The sequence below is a fragment of the Bidens hawaiensis genome, unplaced genomic scaffold (genome assembly GCF_021521415.1).
Source record: "Bidens hawaiensis isolate Kalapana, Puna unplaced genomic scaffold, B.hawaiensis_p1.1 tig00015320_1, whole genome shotgun sequence".
NCBI lineage: Eukaryota > Viridiplantae > Streptophyta > Magnoliopsida > Asterales > Asteraceae > Bidens > Bidens hawaiensis.
In genome coordinates, this window is record NW_027492369.1 from 494,174 (window position 1) to 512,443 (window position 18,270).

An 18,270-nucleotide genomic window follows, 5' to 3' on the forward strand; every position below is an offset into this window, starting at 1 on the left:
CCGGCGTGCATTCAATTGTCAATAAATAACACCTTTAAACTCATAAATATTCCAGAGAGAGAAAAATAATAAAACCAAACCAAATGCGTTTTGAGCTGTGATTTAGCTGTATTCATCTCTCTCTCTCTCTCTCATCCCATTTCACACTCTCTCCCAATATCCTCAGCCCCAATATCTCCCATTCTCATCACTCATTCAGATGTCTAATTTGTTGAGATGAAGAACATCATCTCAACATACTCGTTTCTCGTTGGTGTGGTTCTGTTTTCGATTTGTATTTGTATTCGTATTTGTTTAGCCGATGGTTTTACCAATGATGGTGTCGGAAGTACCGAGGGGGTGTACGTCCGGCACCGGGAGCTTCAGTACTACCGAGACGAGTTCGGTGACCGAGGCGAGAATGTGACGGTGGATGCTTCCTTGGTGTTTGAAAACCCAAGGCTGAGAATAGCTTACATTGCTTTACAAGCATGGAAGCAAGCTATTCTCTCAGATCCAAACAATCTGACTGCAGATTGGGATGGATCTGACGTGTGCGTCTACACAGGCGTGTTCTGTGCACCCGCACCGGATAACCGGTCCGAAAGGACGGTCGCTGGGATTGATCTCAACCATGGGGATATCGCGGGGTACTTACCGGACGAACTCGGTTTGCTTACCGATCTCGCTTTGTTTCATATTAATTCGAATAGGTTTTGTGGAACGGTTCCGCAGAAGTTTAGGAATTTGAAGATACTTTTCGAGCTTGACATTAGTAACAATCGATTCGCAGGAAGGTTTCCGAATGTGGTTCTTAAGTTGCCGAAATTGAAGTTTTTAGATCTCCGGTTTAACGAATTCGAAGGCAATGTGCCTAAAGAGTTGTTTGATAAGGACTTGGATGCTATTTTTATTAACCATAACCGGTTTCAGTTCGAATTACCGGATAATTTCGGTAATTCGCCTGTTTCGGTTATTGTTTTGGCGAATAATAAGTTTCACGGGTGTCTGCCCGCAAGTATTGGGAACATGTCGGACACGTTGAATGAGATTATCATGATGAACAACGGGTTGAGGTCGTGTGTGCCCGATGAAATCGGGTTGTTGGGTAATGTAACGGTGTTTGATGTGAGTTCTAATCAGTTGATGGGTCCGTTGCCGGAGAGTATTTCGGGTTTGGTTAGTGTGGAACAGTTGAATGTGGCTCATAATTTTTTAACTGGGAGTATACCGGAAAGTGTTTGTAGGTTGCCGCGGTTGGAGAATTTTACTTATTCAGATAATTTCTTTACGGGCGAGCCTCCGGTGTGTTTGAGGTTGGATGCGTTTGATGATAGGAGGAATTGTTTGCCGGGCAGGCCGGCGCAGAGGGCTGCGAATCAGTGTAAAATGTTTGCTTCGAAGAAGATACATTGTAGTGCATTTAGGTGTGCTCGGTTTGTCCCAGCGCCAGTGCCCTCACCACCAGTTGTGACTCCGTCTCCACCGGTGGTGACACCATCACCACCGCCTCCTGTTTACACCCCACCATCCCCACCACCGCCCGTTTATTCACCTCCACCCCCTCCGCCATCACCGCCACCGCCCGTTTATTCGCCTCCACCTCCACCACCATCACCGCCATCACCGGTTTACTCGCCTCCACCCCCACCAACATCACCGCCTCCTCCATCACCGCCACCCCCACCACCATCACCACCGCCTCCTTCACCACCAGCGCCAGTGTATTCACCTCCACCACCTCCACCATCACCACCACCACCTGTTTATTCACCTCCACCCCCACCGCCATCACCGCCTCCTCCATCACCTCCACCACCGGTTTATTCACCTCCTCCACCGCCACCATCACCCCCACCACCATCTCCACCACCTCCACCACCACCAATTGTGTTACCTCCGCCTCCCCCTCCACCTCCAACAACACCGCCTTATTGCGTAAGACCACCACCGCCACCACCTCCAACTGCATCTCCACCACCACCACCACCACCACCTAATTCCCCACCACCACCCGCACCTTATTACTACAATTCACCACCGCCACCACACTCCCCACCACCACCTCACTCACCACCACCTCCACCACACTCCCCACCTCCACCTCACTCACCACCACCACCACCCGTCTATATCTACTCGTCCCCACCACCACCACACCACTCCCCACCTCCACCATTACCACCACTTTGTATAGAACCACCACCATCACCACCTCCTTGCATCGAATACTCACCACCGCCACCACTCGTCCACCACAACCCACCTCCACCAGTCCAATATTACTCCCCACCACCACCCGTCCATCACAACTCACCACCACCTCCAGCGCCGGCATACGAGGGTCCACTACCCCCAGTAACCGGAGTATCATACGCATCACCACCGCCACCACCGTTCTATTGATTCTTTCAATGTAATCAATCTCCTACCCAACTGCCAAAACTCAACCCGCAATTTGTTTACAACATATTAACAACTAGGTGTTTATTTTTTTTTGCAGGTGTTATTCACAAAAACAAAATTGTTGAGAAACGCGGAATGATCGGAAAATAGGGACTCATAGGAGGAGGATTCTTTCCTCTGATAATGAAATTGTTGTGGGAAAATTGGTTTTGTGAAAAATAAATTTGGCAGGGAAAATAGTAGGTTGCAGAGAAGTTTTATGTATAGATCTTGATCATCATCTTCATCAGTTGGTTCTGGTTTCTATCCTTATCATCATCATCATCATCATACATTTTCTTTTTAAATTTTATTGTATAATCAATCAACATATTTACATGTATTAATTTATTATCATACCATGTTCTTGCTTTATTTTTTTGTCTTTCTTTCATTGATTTTGTGTTGGTGTTGGTGTTGATGTTGACTTGAATATGCATGCACAAGTTGAAGTTTGACTATTTATGCCATTGGTTTGACTTATTGGTTTTAGGAAGTAGTATGTATCTATGTAGAGATGCACCTTTGATCAACAATAAGGCTGTTGCCATGTGACTTGGAGGTCACGGGTTTAATTTGTGGAAACCGTCTCTACTCTTGTTGAAATGCATGTTAAGGATGCGTACATTGTCCTCAAGTGATGTGGTGGTGGTATAATACTATAATGCCCCCGTCTACTTGAGTACTCAGGAGTAGATTAGTTAGCTTGACCGACGCCCTCTAAGACCTTGCGCATTCGAGAGCTTTGTGCACCTGATTTGCTATAGAATGATTATTTTGAGATTTTCTCATCTTAGAATGCTCGACGGTCTAAAATCGCATGAATATTTTGAGAAGTAGATATGACGGGTCAAAATGTATCATGTTTTGCACATGAATATGAAACAAGGAGAATGACTCTTCTTTACTAAGCATTTGCTCTTATGTCGGTTTTCAGGTTATATGAGGGAGGTTATTCGGGCTTGACATTTTTTAAATTAAATTTGAATTTAAAGCGATTCGAATTTAGTAAATTCAAAATTGATTCAAATCAGAGTGGAATATGTATAAGTTATATGCTCTTATTTTATAAGCAATCGGAGTGGAGCAAGTATTAATATCATGCTATGTTGCTTCGGTTATACGACACAATTGGTGTGAGATTGCTCCGGAGGTTAGAAATATTCTCAAAGGACATCTAAATATAATGGCTGAAGATGGTAGAAAGGTGATACAATCAATTATTCTATGCTAGTGTTTGTGGAAGGCTATAAAATAATACCTTGTTCAGTTAGACGAGGGGTGCCAATTAATAAAAATAATGGTTTATGTTTTCGTTTTGAACAATCTTGTATGTATCTAGGTGTGTAACGATTATGTGGGGCTAGTCACCTTTTTGTTAAATATATTCTTGTTGTTAGAAAAAAGTAGTATATATATTTTCTATAAGAATATCAAAGTTATTATATAATTCAAATCGTATATTCAAACTTCCGTAAATTTCGTTCTCCCGAGCATATGTTATGTTCTTCTATCTTAAAAATCCAAATTACATTTTTTTATTGCCCATGAGATTTAGTGGGTCATTGTAGTATTATTCATCTTGAAGCATGCATTAGCCTTTTCTTATTTAATATTATTTGTCTAAGTAAAAGTACATTTTATTCATTGTTTATTTCTTGATTTTCTTTTGTTGTTGGTTATAAATGTATTCTTTGTTTATTTCTTGCTTTTCTTTTGTTGTTGGTTATAAATGTCAATTCGATGGGCGACGACATTGGCCTTTTCTCATATCAATTTTACTAGTACGTTATCTAGTTAAAGTTTCAAAATTTTAACAGGATATACCGTCTTTTTTGGACTTACCGACAAACCTTTGATGTATGGTATCAGAGTATTAGTGGTAGATAATGATTTATGGAGTATGATCAACCAATGAAAGTGTCGCGTCGACAAAAGTACTAAAGTAGAGAGTGTATGAATATTTAGTAGGGTGTATGGAGATTTATTAAGAAAATATATACCCCCATCCCACCCCTACCCACACATTACTTTGGGGTTCACATACGTGATTATGAACCCAATTGATTAAGGGGCTTAGCCGATGAATACCCGATTTTTTATGAGTGAAGCCGACTCCACCCCGGACACCCTCAAGGCAGATGTTCAAACTTGTGAATGCATCTTTAAAAATATTTATTGGGAATTAATATTAGAAATAATCTATAGTTAATTGTATAAAAATGCATTGTTCTTGACACTTTTTCAAACGACCCTCTAACGGTTTGAACTTCGAACCCTCACCGATTTTAGTGAATGGTAGCCTTTACTCTTACTTTACAACCATTGGACAACCCCATTTTAGGCTTGTAAAAAATTTTAATCTGGATTTTTTCGGGTTATAACATGCTAAGATAAAGTGGTAGATTGCTAGCGTAATAATATATTTGTTACATAATGTTAAATGAAAAGGTGGTTATACAAACATAAAAACATTAAATCAAATTACAATTTGAAAAAAAAAATTGCATTTGCATAATAAAATTTAATAATAATTAAAAGAAAGAAAGAATTAAGAAGATATTAAATGGGCCCTCTTTGATCAAACTCACATGGGCTACTAAACATTGTATTAATGATAAGCACTACTCAGTAATAATTTTGATCCAGTAGTTTATGAAATATCGGTTGTTTGGTAAGATCATTATTTGTATTTATTTATATGGGCAAGTGAGAGTGTAAGTTGGGCACTTGGGCATAGCAATTAAGTGATCACCCACTAGTTTGAATAGTCAATGGGACCTTTTCATTGCACTTACCAAATCTCCATGATTTCTACATTCTACCAAGAACCATACATGTATAATTGTATAAACATTTAGGCTATTCGCTATGGTGAAGGCTTCGAAGTCTCTCAACAGTGCTACGCCAACGCCACGTCATTGCCTTGTAGAAAACGGGGCATCGAAGCCCACCCCGCTATGGTTTAATGCCCATCGGACGCCCCAATACATATATGCACATATATGTATGTGTGTATGAGAGAGAGAGAGAGAGCATCACCGCGCCGGTCGTCTAAACGGCGCTCCCCCCTTCCGCGCCCGCTTCAACCGCGCCCCTCCGCGGTGTTCCACGCCCTCTGCGCCCCATCCACCGCGCCCATAGCGGACGGTCTTAACGTTAAATTATGAATTTTTTTTCTTTTTTTTGAAATTTAGACTTGAAAGTTAGACATAAAATCTATTAAATTGTCGGTTATGTTAAAGTGTTATAAAATGTAGTTGAGTCGATTGATTAGATTGTTTATAAAAGAAATTATATAGGTTTAAATTTTAATGAATGATTTTTTGTTAACTTGTTTTTATGTTAAGTATTATTATGTTTGAGCTTAAAAGTTTACTGTATTAATATGATTGATTTGTAACTTATCATATATATTTTTATGTTCTTTTATATTCTTTGGATTTCCAACTGATTATAACTGTATTCAATTTAAAAACATATGCGTCTAGTGTAGGACCGTCTCCGAAAATTGTAAAATTTTTTTGGACCGAATGCGTAATTTTTTTGAGCCCTTAGTAAAAAGGTATTTGGTTGAGTTTATACGATTAAATATTTAAATGAGCTTACTAGGTTATAATTTTTGTTATGCAAATATAATTTTATATAAAAATATGCTTAAACTCGTTGAGTAATTGAGTTTAAAAAATAAAAAAATACACATATATCTTTTTATGAATATATGTATAATTTAAAAAAAAATCGGTCATACCTGAGTGCTGGGGACCGTCGACCACTCTGTCCTTCTTGAGAGCCGGCCATGGCCTAGTGAATTGTTAAAATGGCCAACACTGACTTTGAAATATAAGAAGATAAATTTAATGGAGAGAAATTTGGGCCCATTCATTTTCAAAATGGGTTCCTACCCGGGTAGAGAGATATTTTACAATTACATTTGAGTAGACGTGGCCCGTGGGCATAAAAAATTGACCCGACCCTACTTTACCCGGACCAGTTTGGTGGTTCATGTGGGTACCGAATCCCGTCCCTCATAACCGGATCCAGTTCTTGGGAAAACTCGGTTACGGTTGTGGCCCAATACCCGATTTATGCATCTCTAGTCCAAGAAAAAGGTTTCCTTCCATTGTTGAATGTTAGTGTGGATTTAGTTGTCAAGGTCCGTGATTAAAAACTTTGTTAATTGTTTACAAAAAATAATTTTTTAAATCAATAAACCATATACAAATGCTAAATAAGTATCCAGATGTATGAATCATAGTTTAAGTATTTCTTAATCTATTTCATATATTTCGTGTTTCAGATACTAATAAATATCCGATATAGCTAGAGGTGAAAAGAAAACCGAATCCGCAACCGGACCTGAAAAAAAAACCCCGGAACCGGTTTTTTATACCCGAGTTTTTAATACCCGACCTCGTACCCGACCCGAACCCGATACATAGGGTATGGTTTTTATAGACAATACCGGGCCCGGACCCGACCCGGGTATTGCCAAACCCGATTTTCCAATACCCGATCATACCCAAACCCGGTTCCATACCCGAAACCGGGTATTTGAAAAACCCGATTTGTGCACATATAGCAACGTTTGGAATATGTGACCCAATACACAAAGATCTGTAAGTTTTAACAAGTTGGGTTGGGCTAAGTAACCCAAACTTATTGACTATTTTAGGTGTTAAGCCCAAAAAACCTGTATTTGTAAAATGTAAGCCCACAAAATCAAACTAACATGCCCAACATATTGAAGTTTGGGAGTAGCACGTTATTGATCAAGAACAATGGAAAATTGAAAAAAAAAAAAAATAGTTCAAAACCTTTGGTTTGTAATAATAAAAAAAGAAAAACCCTCACAAAACCACCTCCGGTCGATCGAATGTTAGGAAAATCGTAAGTGTTAATTTTGTTGCTCAGCATTGACGTTTTAGGGATTTTGTTAGTCGAACGAAAAATGGGCGGGTGAAACCGGGTAAACTTGTTTCTTTTTTTTTAAGCCATACACAAAAAAGAAAGCATATGAAAATTGTGTTTAAATTAAAATGACTTTTTAGATGACCAAGAGTTGAAACTATATGATTCATCATATCACTGTCTTGCTTTATATAGTCTAAGGAGACCTAGATAAAACATTAACCTTTTGCGCATGCGTTACAATGCAAGTTGTCTTGGATTCTTGTCGCACCCAACTCGTTGACCACCTTGTTTCAACAACATGCTAGACTCTATTTTGATTGACTTTTGTGCAAATGGTTGCGGAAAGACTTCGAAAGGCTTACTACCTTTATACAGCTCACCTTATCCGAGTTTGAAACCTAGAACAGTGGCGTTCTCATTTGTTGGAATCAAACCCGGGACTCTCAGGAGGTTCCCGCATAGTACTTGTTACATGCGTGATTCGTACCCAATACATCTCTCTTGTCTCACATTTAAACAAACTAACAATGTTGTTGAGACCGGACCGGACAGATCCGACAAGGATTCGGTCTACTACCCCGTCCAGTTCTGTGTAGTTCGCTTGGCTCCCAGAGAACCGGCCTGTCCAACCGGAAAACCGAACCAGCTGAACCGGTTTACTATGAAAAAAAAAGATTTTTTTTGAAAAATATTTTTTCAGTCCTACCCGTCAATTTTTTTTTATCAAAGTTGTTCGGCCGGTCCGACCAATTTGACTGGTTGAATCAGTGAACCAATTGCCTGTCCGGTTCGTTGTCCAGTCCGTTTATAAAAACATTGCAAACTAATGTTTGACAACTGAGCCAAGGTTCATTTGCAACCAGAGGCTAGATGAAATGCCCATTTTACTATAGAAAATTAAACAATTTGATTTTATATCTTGAGTTTTGTAGATATAAAATATCGTTATTTTGAGTTTGCCTGTTGAGTAGCTAGATATAAAATAAGCCATAAGAACCTATTTACTGTGTTTGAGTTTGACTTAATGATAAGTTGCAACTTGCATGTCATGTTACGGGTAACTAGTTTTGCTTTGTGTGTGTATATACATTATTTTGGATTTTTATGGTTTGCAATTATAGCCTCTTCTTGGCTTTTGTTGTTTAATGAAATTTTCCCTCCTCATTGTTCAGAATAAATCAACTAAATAAATAACCACATATATTTGATATACTTCTAGCCAATGGGTAAACAACACATGCATATAGTTATGATGGGAAATATAATTAATAATTAGTTTTTTTTTCACTTCTAACTTCTTTAAATAATCATCTAGTTTTTAAATACAAAATATGAAATATATTATTGAAATTAAGTGCAAAGAATTAAACAATATAGTATTAAACATAAATAAAAGATAATTACAATAACCACAAAACTACAAGAGGATTAAACATACTGTCCTTAAAAACACTGACAATTAACAATTGTGAATCGCTTTGCAACTTATAATCGTCGGGCGTAAATTTCATAAACTGTTCTTCAGTCCACTCAATAGGTCGGCTCATCATGATGCACCAGTAGATCATGCAAATTTATGATTTTGTGACGAATCTATTATCTATCTCCATTTGGTAGATGTCTGGTTAACATAAAATATAACCAGACCCATACGAGTTTAAAACTGAAGATTGTGACCGGTAATTGGATCATTGATGGTGTTGCTTCCTCCTCAATCACCCACGGTTAGCGTGGCACGTTGCGTAATCCCCCTTGGTTGGCATTGTTGTGTTGATTCATGGGGCAGTTTGAATTATTGGTTAGAAATTATGTTGAATAGAAAGTATCAACAATATAGAGTTAGAAAGTAGAAACTTACGAAAACAGAAAAATAATAGTAAAACGAGTTAAATTTTATAGGCTAAAAATAAATAATCTCTTTTTAACAACATATCTTAGGCTTGATTTATGTTTCATGGTTTGATTTATTGTTTTAGTTAGTTTTAATTGCCTATTTATAAATTCGATATTATCCTATAAATATACATGTCACATTTTTATTCAACAAATCAATTTTAAATTCTCTCTCTGATTTTTTTCTGGTCATACACACCAATGCATAGTTGAGAATATGAATGGTAGAGTAAAAATGAATTGGAATCATAACATGTGGTAGTGGAATTAACCCGAATGATATCTTTATCCGTGGACCAGTTTACTCAAGAATATATACATGGACAAGGATTTTTTATTCTAATTTTGGTCAATTAATAAAAAATCACTCGCATTTAATTTGATAGCGACCAAAGCAACAGTGTTTTAGCGGTACCACAATTACTTTTTTTACAAGAGATCCTTGGTTCGAGTCTTGTTTACAGTAAAAATGTAGTGCGTGAGTTAGGGTTTTACCATAGTGGACTTCGGGCGTAAGATGTCCTTTAGAATTGATGACGGACCAGATCACTAGCATTGTTTTTGCAAATATATACCTAGGTGTCCGAGTTTTGTGGGTCGTTTAGAGAAAAGGAAGAAAGATTGATGGTGATAAATTAAAAAATAAAATAATAAAAATGAATATGCTAAAAAAGCACAAGGTGTGGTGTACAAGTGAGCACGACATCCTAAGTTCATATGAAAGCGTGACATCGTTCCACACTTATACAAAGTTACAAACCATCATTGTTCCTATGTTCCTACCAGATATATTAAATTTGTATCGCCAACAAGAAGTGTTGCAAAAATTCCGACTAGACATCGATTAAAATTACTGATTAATCGTTGGTCTTTACTTCATTGATTAACTTTGGGCTAGTCGGCCAATTAATTAGTCAACTTTCAAATCCGACCAAAATCGGAAGTTTCCAGCGAGTTTCCGACCAAAATCAGTGCTATCCGGCGAGATTCCAGCAAACACCAGCAGTTTCTAGCAAGATTCCAGCCAATTTCTGGCCAAAATGTGTTTTTGTATGTATAAAACTGAAAATCACATATAAAAATGTGTGCGTGTATACATAAACTGGAAAATATATACATTAAAGTTCAATCCAATTAATCGCTAGTCCCACCCCACAGGCCGGCTAGCGATTTTTAGAACACTGCCTAGAAGTGTCAAGTTGTTTGATTTTCTATTTTGAGATACAATCGGGTTTGGTTATGTTTATGATTCGATTTTAACAGTTTAACGATTTTGTCATGGTTAGAGAAACTTTTATAACCTAAGCTTGATTATGATTTTGTTTAAACCTTCGTAAGTATCGAACTGACATTGTACACTCTAATAATGCAATCTTGAAAAAAAAAAACTATGTAGATAATGAGTGTCATGTGAAGGTATAATCATGAATGGTTATTAAAGATCTAATTATTGATAAAAGATGTATGATTCTGTACTTTTCATTTGTTGATATTATTGATAAGTTTTAAATAAGTTTGAAAATGCTACAATAAGGCCTCAATTCAATGTAGCATTTGAGAATGCAATTGATTAATTTGCTTTACTTTATGTCAACATAAAATATTTTTTTCCACAAAATCATCTAATAGGTTTCAAGAATTCATGAATCATTGGATCATGATCATCCTAATTTCATCACATTGTTTTTAGGCTGAGGGGTGTGGGGCGCTAACCGGGGCGCTAGAGCCCTTCCGCTCGCGCCTCGGGGCGCTAACCCCACACCACCGGGGCGCGAGCCGGGGCGCGAGCGTGGAAATCCAGGCAGGCGTGAGCCTGGTCGCGGGAGAAGAGAGAGAAAATGGACGTTGGGAATGGAGAAATAGCCGTTGGGACCCGGATAAATTAAAAAAAAAATATTTTTTACCTAAATAATACCCCATTTCATCTATAAAATACCCCATTTCACCCATATCAATCACCACAACTTCAAAATAAAACCCAAAATCAACCCATCTTCCCAACTTTTTTTTTTAAAATAATGTCGTCGTACTCGTCTGATTCCGACTCCTCCGAAGAGGATGATTTGCTTCTTCATGTAGGGGGGGTTTTGACCGCAACCGAGGGCAAAGCTATCTGCCAAAACTACCAAGGTGACATTCCGCCACAACCGTCCACAATCAGTGATCAACAAAGACTTCATAACATAGCAAATATCAAGAGCCGTGAGATACACGGGGATCTTCGACATGAGTTGGTTAAACATTTGTGGGCGAGGCGACCCGATGATCTTGTATTAGATTAGTGTTATTATTAAGTATTATTGTTTGTTTAATTTTTAGTATGTTTTTTTTTTGTAATTTGAATTTTAAAAAAAATGTGTGTTTTTTTAATAATTTATAGGTTTTTTTTAATAATACGTTGTTTGAATATATTTATAAAAAAATAAAAAAAAAATTCGCTGGAGCCCCTGCTGGAGCCCCTCCACACCAGGGCCAGGGGCTCCAACGTGGGCTCCAACACACCCCTTATCCAGTTTCTCTCTCTGCCACACGTCATAATATTATTGGCTGGAGCCCCCACTGGAGCCCCCATTAGAGCCCCCCACACCCCTTAGCCTTAAAGGGTCCTACTTTCATAACTAACTTTTCTTTTTAGTAGTTGACTTATTTGAGTGGTTTTAATCTAATGATTTAAATATCATGAGTTAAGAATGTCCGTGATGTGAACCCACCGTCCGCAATTCCATATACACTCCACCCTCTCTCTTCCTTTTCGCCTCGATCATCCTCCACCCTTGCTTTACGTCGGATCCAGATGGCCAAATTGAAGAAGCTCTAACAAGGACTGAAGAAACACTAATCGACCCCGGGCAGATTACGGATAATCTGGGGGTTAAATAGATGTTTCCCACGAGGGTTAGGTCCGGCAAAGATGGTTGTTCTTCAGATGACCTGCAAAACAGACACCGTGAGTTCGTCACTGAGAAGGGGGGGGGGGGTACCTCCTTGTGACCACCCTCCGGCGTGAGAATCAGACTAGATTGCTCTGAATATAAGTGTATATAGAGAGAATTAGCTAGAGAGAAGGTGATGATACCGTTCCAAGGTGTTGGAGTATTTATAGCCGAAGGTAGGTTTCCAAGAAGGTACAGCCGGCTGAATAGTATTCATGTTCTGCCAACTGTGGGCTACGCACATGCCATGCTGGTGGTTGGTGGGTAGGCAGCGGCTGATAGTGACCAGGCCGGCTGTGTACTATTCCTTTTCCACCAACTGCAGGCTATGCACGTGCTACGACAGGTTGGTGAGTAGGCAGCGGCTGATAGTGACATTAAGTAATAGAGCATGCTGCTCGTTGTACTGTTGTCAGTGAGCTGTCGCAGCTTTGGTCAGATCTTTTGTCCATACCTCGTCAGGTACAGTACAAAAGATCCTCCAGTAGCGTACGGACTGGCTCATTTGGGAGGGAGTTTTCCCGGCTTTGGGCGGGAGTATTCCCGGCTTGCTCACTCCTTCTTCAGGTGACATTACTGAATTATTTAAGAGTTAAGTGCCTTGTGCGTGTAGCCTTGCTGCGCGGGTAGCCTTCCCTGATGGCTAGTATCCGTTGCTGCGGGAACAGGCGGAGTACGTCGACCATTGGGAGGCTTTTCCTGCGGGAACAGCTTGCGTACTGCGCGTAAGGACGTCACGTCTTTGAGCATGGTGGGTCCTGCGGATCCAGTTGGTTTCTGCGCAGACGTCTCTCTTCAAGGAGTTGCGAGTTTAGCCTTTGCGCAGACGTCCCTGTTGAAGGTGAGTTTTGCGGGTTCAACTGCGCAGACGTCCCTCTTTGAGGTGAGTCTTGCGGGTCCAACTGGGCTCTGCTGGGACCTACCTCTTCAAGTCCCCCCAGTCCAATGTTCTTCTCATGAATTGTTAATAAGTGAGGTGAACTTTTGGACTTAAGCAAAGGGTTTTGAAAAGGGTTTAGTTTTAAGGTTTTCCATGGGGATTCTTCCCGCGGAAGTCCTAATGTCACGTGCAGAAATTCCTGACTTTTTTGCTTGATCTTTGGGTATGATGCGGGTAGGTCTGTAACCTCCTCGCAAGTCAGGAGCGTTGAGTTCCACTTGTGTAGATTCTCCATGAGGTTTTGTTAGTTCTGAACATAGTGATCAATTATGTTAAACAACCAATTCCATCTTGGAGGTTTAAACAATCTAGTTCTCGACGTTCCCGCTATGCGGGGATGTTATTCCCGTTTCTGCAAGCATGGCCCAGAAGATCCTTCTTGGTTTCAATTCCCTGCGGAGTGCTAGGTATGTGAAGGGTTTCGCCTTGACACTGTACCCGCACTCGTCTTATAGTTACTTCCAAGGTATTCCTGGCTTCAATTCCCTGCGGGTGCTAAGTATGTGAAGGGTTTTGCCTTGATACTGTACCAGCACCCGTCTTATAGTTACTTGGTTGCCGAGGTATTCTTGGCTTCAATTCCCTGCAGGTGCTAAGTATGTGAAGGGTTTTGCCTTAACACTGTACTCGCACCTGTCTTATAGTTACTTGGTTGCCAAGGTAAGGGGTATAGTCCCGCTTACTTTTGAATCTTTTTGAATCTTTTTGAAATTCGAAGAGTTGGTGAAAGGATAAGAACAGTCCAAACTGTTGAAGGGACGGTTGCGTAGTCCGACGGTTTCTTCTGACAGTTTCAGGACGTGCAGGAAGTTATGGCGACGTGACAGTATATGGTCGTTCCAGACGCTTTTTCAGGCGCGTGGGCGCGAATTTTCGGGCGCGTGGCCGTGAAGTTTACGGCGTGCGTCCTGTCAACAGCTGTTGCCAGCTTGCTTTTTCCACGTGTCATAGTTTCATTGCACCTGCGTTTTCATCTCTCTTCCGCATTAAATTCATCGCATTCATTGCGATGAGTATATAAAGGGAGGAGAGGATGCATCTCAACTCACAGTTTCACCTCTCTTCTTCTAAACGATTTCCGGCGAATACTCTTAACTTTTATGTCGAGCATTCTCCTGAAATCGTTCTTTACATCCAAAACATGTCTTCCGTTCATGATCTTGAGGCTACCGCCGAGGAGTCTGACGTGTATGCCGAGAATCCGTCGTCTACTTCTGATAAGGACGATAAGAGTACTGCTGGTGAGTGCCAGTGTGCTCTTACCGTCGACCTGTACCAGTACATTGTTAGGAAGTTCATGCTCGAGCCTTTCGAGCCTGAGTTTCCTAAGCCTCATCAGACGGTGTACGATGCCCCCAAGGGTAAGATAGGGGTGTATGCCACATTCTTTGTCTATGGGAATCTCAGGTTCCCATTAACGAAGTTTGTGTACTGTGTCTTGGAGAGACACGGTGTACATCTGACGGAGGTACACCCAATGGCGATCACCAAGATTCGCCATTTTGAATGGGTGTGCCTCATTCTGGGCGTGGAGCCCCATGTCGACCGCCTGATGACCTTCTATTCCTGGAGGTGCATCCAGGGGTGGTATACCCTGGTCACTCGGATCAAGGGTTTGAAGATCTGCGCTACCGAGCGCAGTCTTCGGTCTTGGAAGCGGGAGTTCTTCTACATCTCTGCCCGTGTCGTCCCCATTGCGATGACATTCAAAAACAGGAGAGCACTTCCGAACCTTCACGCCTCCAACTACCAGGAGGCGGAATGGTTTACCAAGATTTCCCGGATCCAGACTCCGGTTTACCGCTTTGCGGAGTCTGGGATGGTGATGCTCGGGGTGAGCCGGATATGGAAGGATGCTGGGGCAGAGGCGCCGCAGATTTCTATCGTCCTCGAATACGGTTTGAACTCTATTCCTTACGGTATGCTTCATATCTTTTTGCTGATTTAGGGTTTTCTTCTAACTGCTTTCCTGTTTATTTTCAGATGGGAACAATTTGCAGTCGCTTCTGCAACCGCGTGAGAGCGGTGGTCCCGCTCGGCTGGGTACTCGTGCTCTCGACGAGAACGAGTTGCCCATCTTGGAGCAAACGACGGATAGGTTCGTGGAGGTCTACCCGCCGGGCCACGAGATTTTAAGCGCCACGCGGCCAGGTAAGGGTTTCTTAACCCTCGCCCTCTTCATGCTCAAACCTCTGCTGGAGTTTCTCTAATTTTGTCATCTTCTGATGAGGAATCCGCAGACGGTCCTTTCTTCGTGAGGAAGAAGAAAGCTGTCGGCGTGAAGGGCAAGGCGAAGGTTGCCTCCACTACTGATCAGGGGAACCGGTCTGAGTCGGAGACCGAAAGTGAGGAGGCGGCGGGGAACCCTGGTGGTGGTGAGACAACTGTTTCGGAGGTTGAGACAGCTGTCACCTCCGATCCGCCCAGTACAACGACGATGACCGGCGTGAAGAGGCCGGCTCCATCGGGTTCGTCCCCGCCTGTCAGAACCTTCAAGCTCAAGAAAACTCGTAAGTGTAAATTAATCTTACCCGCAATTCTTTCCGCCATTGTTTTTAATATCGTCTTCATGCAGGCGTGGATGCTACCGCATTCCAAAGTGGAGCGGGGAGGAGCGTCTCTCGACCCATGACGGTAGGTTTGGTCAACCTACCCGAGGCGATGACCCAGGCGGCCGCGCCTGTTTCAAGTGTTGGTTCAGTTGCTTACCCGGTTGAGGCAACTGTTCCAATTGTGATGTCAGCTTCGCCGGCTATCAGTGCCATATTCACGGAATCTTTCACTGAGCCGGCGGTGATTGTTTCTGCGGGCTCCTCCGCAGCGGCGGCCACGGTTGTGAGTTCACCTCCGGTGAGTTCATCACCGATGGCCTCTACCGCGGCGATTTCAACCGTGCCTCCGGCACCGGCGACTACCTCGTCCCCGGCGGTTCAGCAGGTATGTTTGGGGCTTCTAGCCAATCTCTGCCTCCTTCCCATCTGCCTGACCTCTTGGATGGATATCCCTTAGGTTCGGGTGATGGGTTCGGCGGCTACCGGCCTGTTGTCGACCCTACAGGTGCATAGGGTTATGTTGGCCCCCTTTTATTTATCATCTTTTCCTAACTGCCTTTTGTTTTTGCAGTGTCGGATTCGAATGAGGTGTATGTTCCACGGTGGAACATCCGCCGGGGAACAACCCTTCGGACGGCTGTGGACTGCGTCGAGTGGGCGCGTCACGCGGCTCCCAGTGGTGCACTGGGAGAAGCTATGTCAAGCTACCAGGAGGGTAGGCTGACAAACGAGCTTCGAATTCTCCTTGCCCGGATGCAGCCGCGCGTCGAGCTGCTTTGTCGTGAAAACGACAAGTTAAAGGCGGCTCGTATCCAAGAAGTAGCTCAGGCGTGGGTTATCCGGAAGGAGAACAGGAGACTCCGCCGTTGCTGCGGAGAAGGAGAAGGCCTTCAAGGCCCTTGAGGTTGAAGTTCAGGCCCGTCTCGAGGCCCGTTCCAAGGCTACCCAAGCTGTTAACGAACAGCTTCGGTTGGCTAAGGAAACTGCGCGGAACGCAACCGAGAGGGCCACCAAGGCTGAAGCTGTTGCGGAGCCTCTGCGCGCCGAGAATGAGGAGCTCAAAGCCAAACTAGAGAGGCTCCAGCAGGCTCATGACGCCTTGGCCATGGAAGACGCCAAGAAGCTTCAAGAGATCTTGGACCAGAGGGGTATGCTTGACCATACTGAGCGTAAGCTAAAGGGCGTTGAAGAGGCTGCTGCTAAGAAAGTGTTGCTTGCCAACCTTAACAATAGTGAAGCCGAACGCGCCCGTAACCAAGCTCAAGCGGCCCTCCAGGAGGCTCTGGTTACCAAGGAATGGCTTCTACGAGAAGCGTTGTCGCAGGTAAGCTTCATAACGTCTTTACGCTTTTCTTTGTACTTAGAAAATGTTTTGGTACTTGGTATTTTTGTAGGTTGTGCATCGGATCTTCACGGACACATCTTACGACGATTCCATGAGCGCAGCTCTCAACGCTTCTCATGAGGATGGGGAAAAGGCTGGCTTCTTGCTTGGTCTAGAGTTTGTTGAGAAGGGCATCCCGCCTTCCAACTTCCCTCTATATGATGTAGATACTGAAGCTGCGTATGACCAAGCAGTGAACCAGTATGCTGCCTTCACGCATCCGGTGGTGGAGAAGGTGAACGAAGTTGCTGCTGCTGATGATGGGCTAACCATTCTCAAGACCTTCCTTGAACCGCCACAGCAAACTGATGGTGCGGGTACAAGTGGGTTTGGAGGGAATGGTCCTGAAGCTTGAACCTTTAGATCCCTTCCCACTGTTAGGATAGGTTTATGTTTTTGTATAGATTTACACTCTTGTAGGCGGGTAGATACCTGGCCATTCTTGTAATACTTGAATTTTTATGGAATGTATAAATCTTTGTGCGGGTAGGACCGCCACTTTCACTGGATGACTTGCTTTATAGACGTTATATGACTTGTTCATGCATATTATAGCTTAATTTGGCACTTGTTTTGCCGTATAAACCATATATGATTCGCTCGTGCATACTTAGCAATTTTCCAAGTGTTTTGAAGTTAACCGTTCGACGCGCGGTTGTCAATAGGTTAGTATTCAGTTTCCTCTATCATGATTGTGCGGGTAGGACTGTCACTTTCATTTAGTGGGATGACCGATCTTCACCTATAACTGACCTGCGTGAAGGTTTGCCGTTTTTTGTGTTTATGCGGGTTTTGCCGCCGTCCCCACGCAACGACTTTTCACACTTATTTATGCGGTGAATACCGGCATATCAGTGTTTTGAATAAGTTAACCGTTCGACGCGCGGTTGTCAATAGGTTAGTTCGGTTTCCTCTATCATGATTTGTGCGGTTAGGACCGGCACTTTCATTTAGTGGGATGACTGAACTTCACCTATAACTGACCTACGTAAAGGTTGTCCTCATCTGTTTTTTGTGCTTACGCGGGTTTTGCCGCCGTCCCCACGCAACGATTTCTTCACACTTATTTATGCAGTGAAAACCGGCATATCAGTTTTGAATAAATTAACCGTTCGACGCGCGGTTGTCAATAGGTTAGTTGGGTTTCCTCTATCATGATTTGTGCGGGTAGGACCGGCACTTTCATTTAGTGGGATGACCCAACTTTACCTATAACTGACCTTCGTGAAG

The 18,270-nt window shown here is 42.4% G+C and overlaps 1 pseudogene across 1 annotated transcript; it reads left to right on the plus strand.

Annotated features, from left to right (window-relative positions):
• Positions 1-216: 216 nt before the first annotated feature.
• Positions 217-2,701, plus strand: LOC143548940 (leucine-rich repeat extensin-like protein 4 pseudogene; annotated as a pseudogene). The gene is made up of 2 exons (XR_013138042.1): positions 217-2,395; positions 2,483-2,701. The product of XR_013138042.1 is annotated as a leucine-rich repeat extensin-like protein 4 pseudogene (transcript).
• The last annotated feature ends 15,569 nt before the right edge of the window (positions 2,702-18,270 follow it).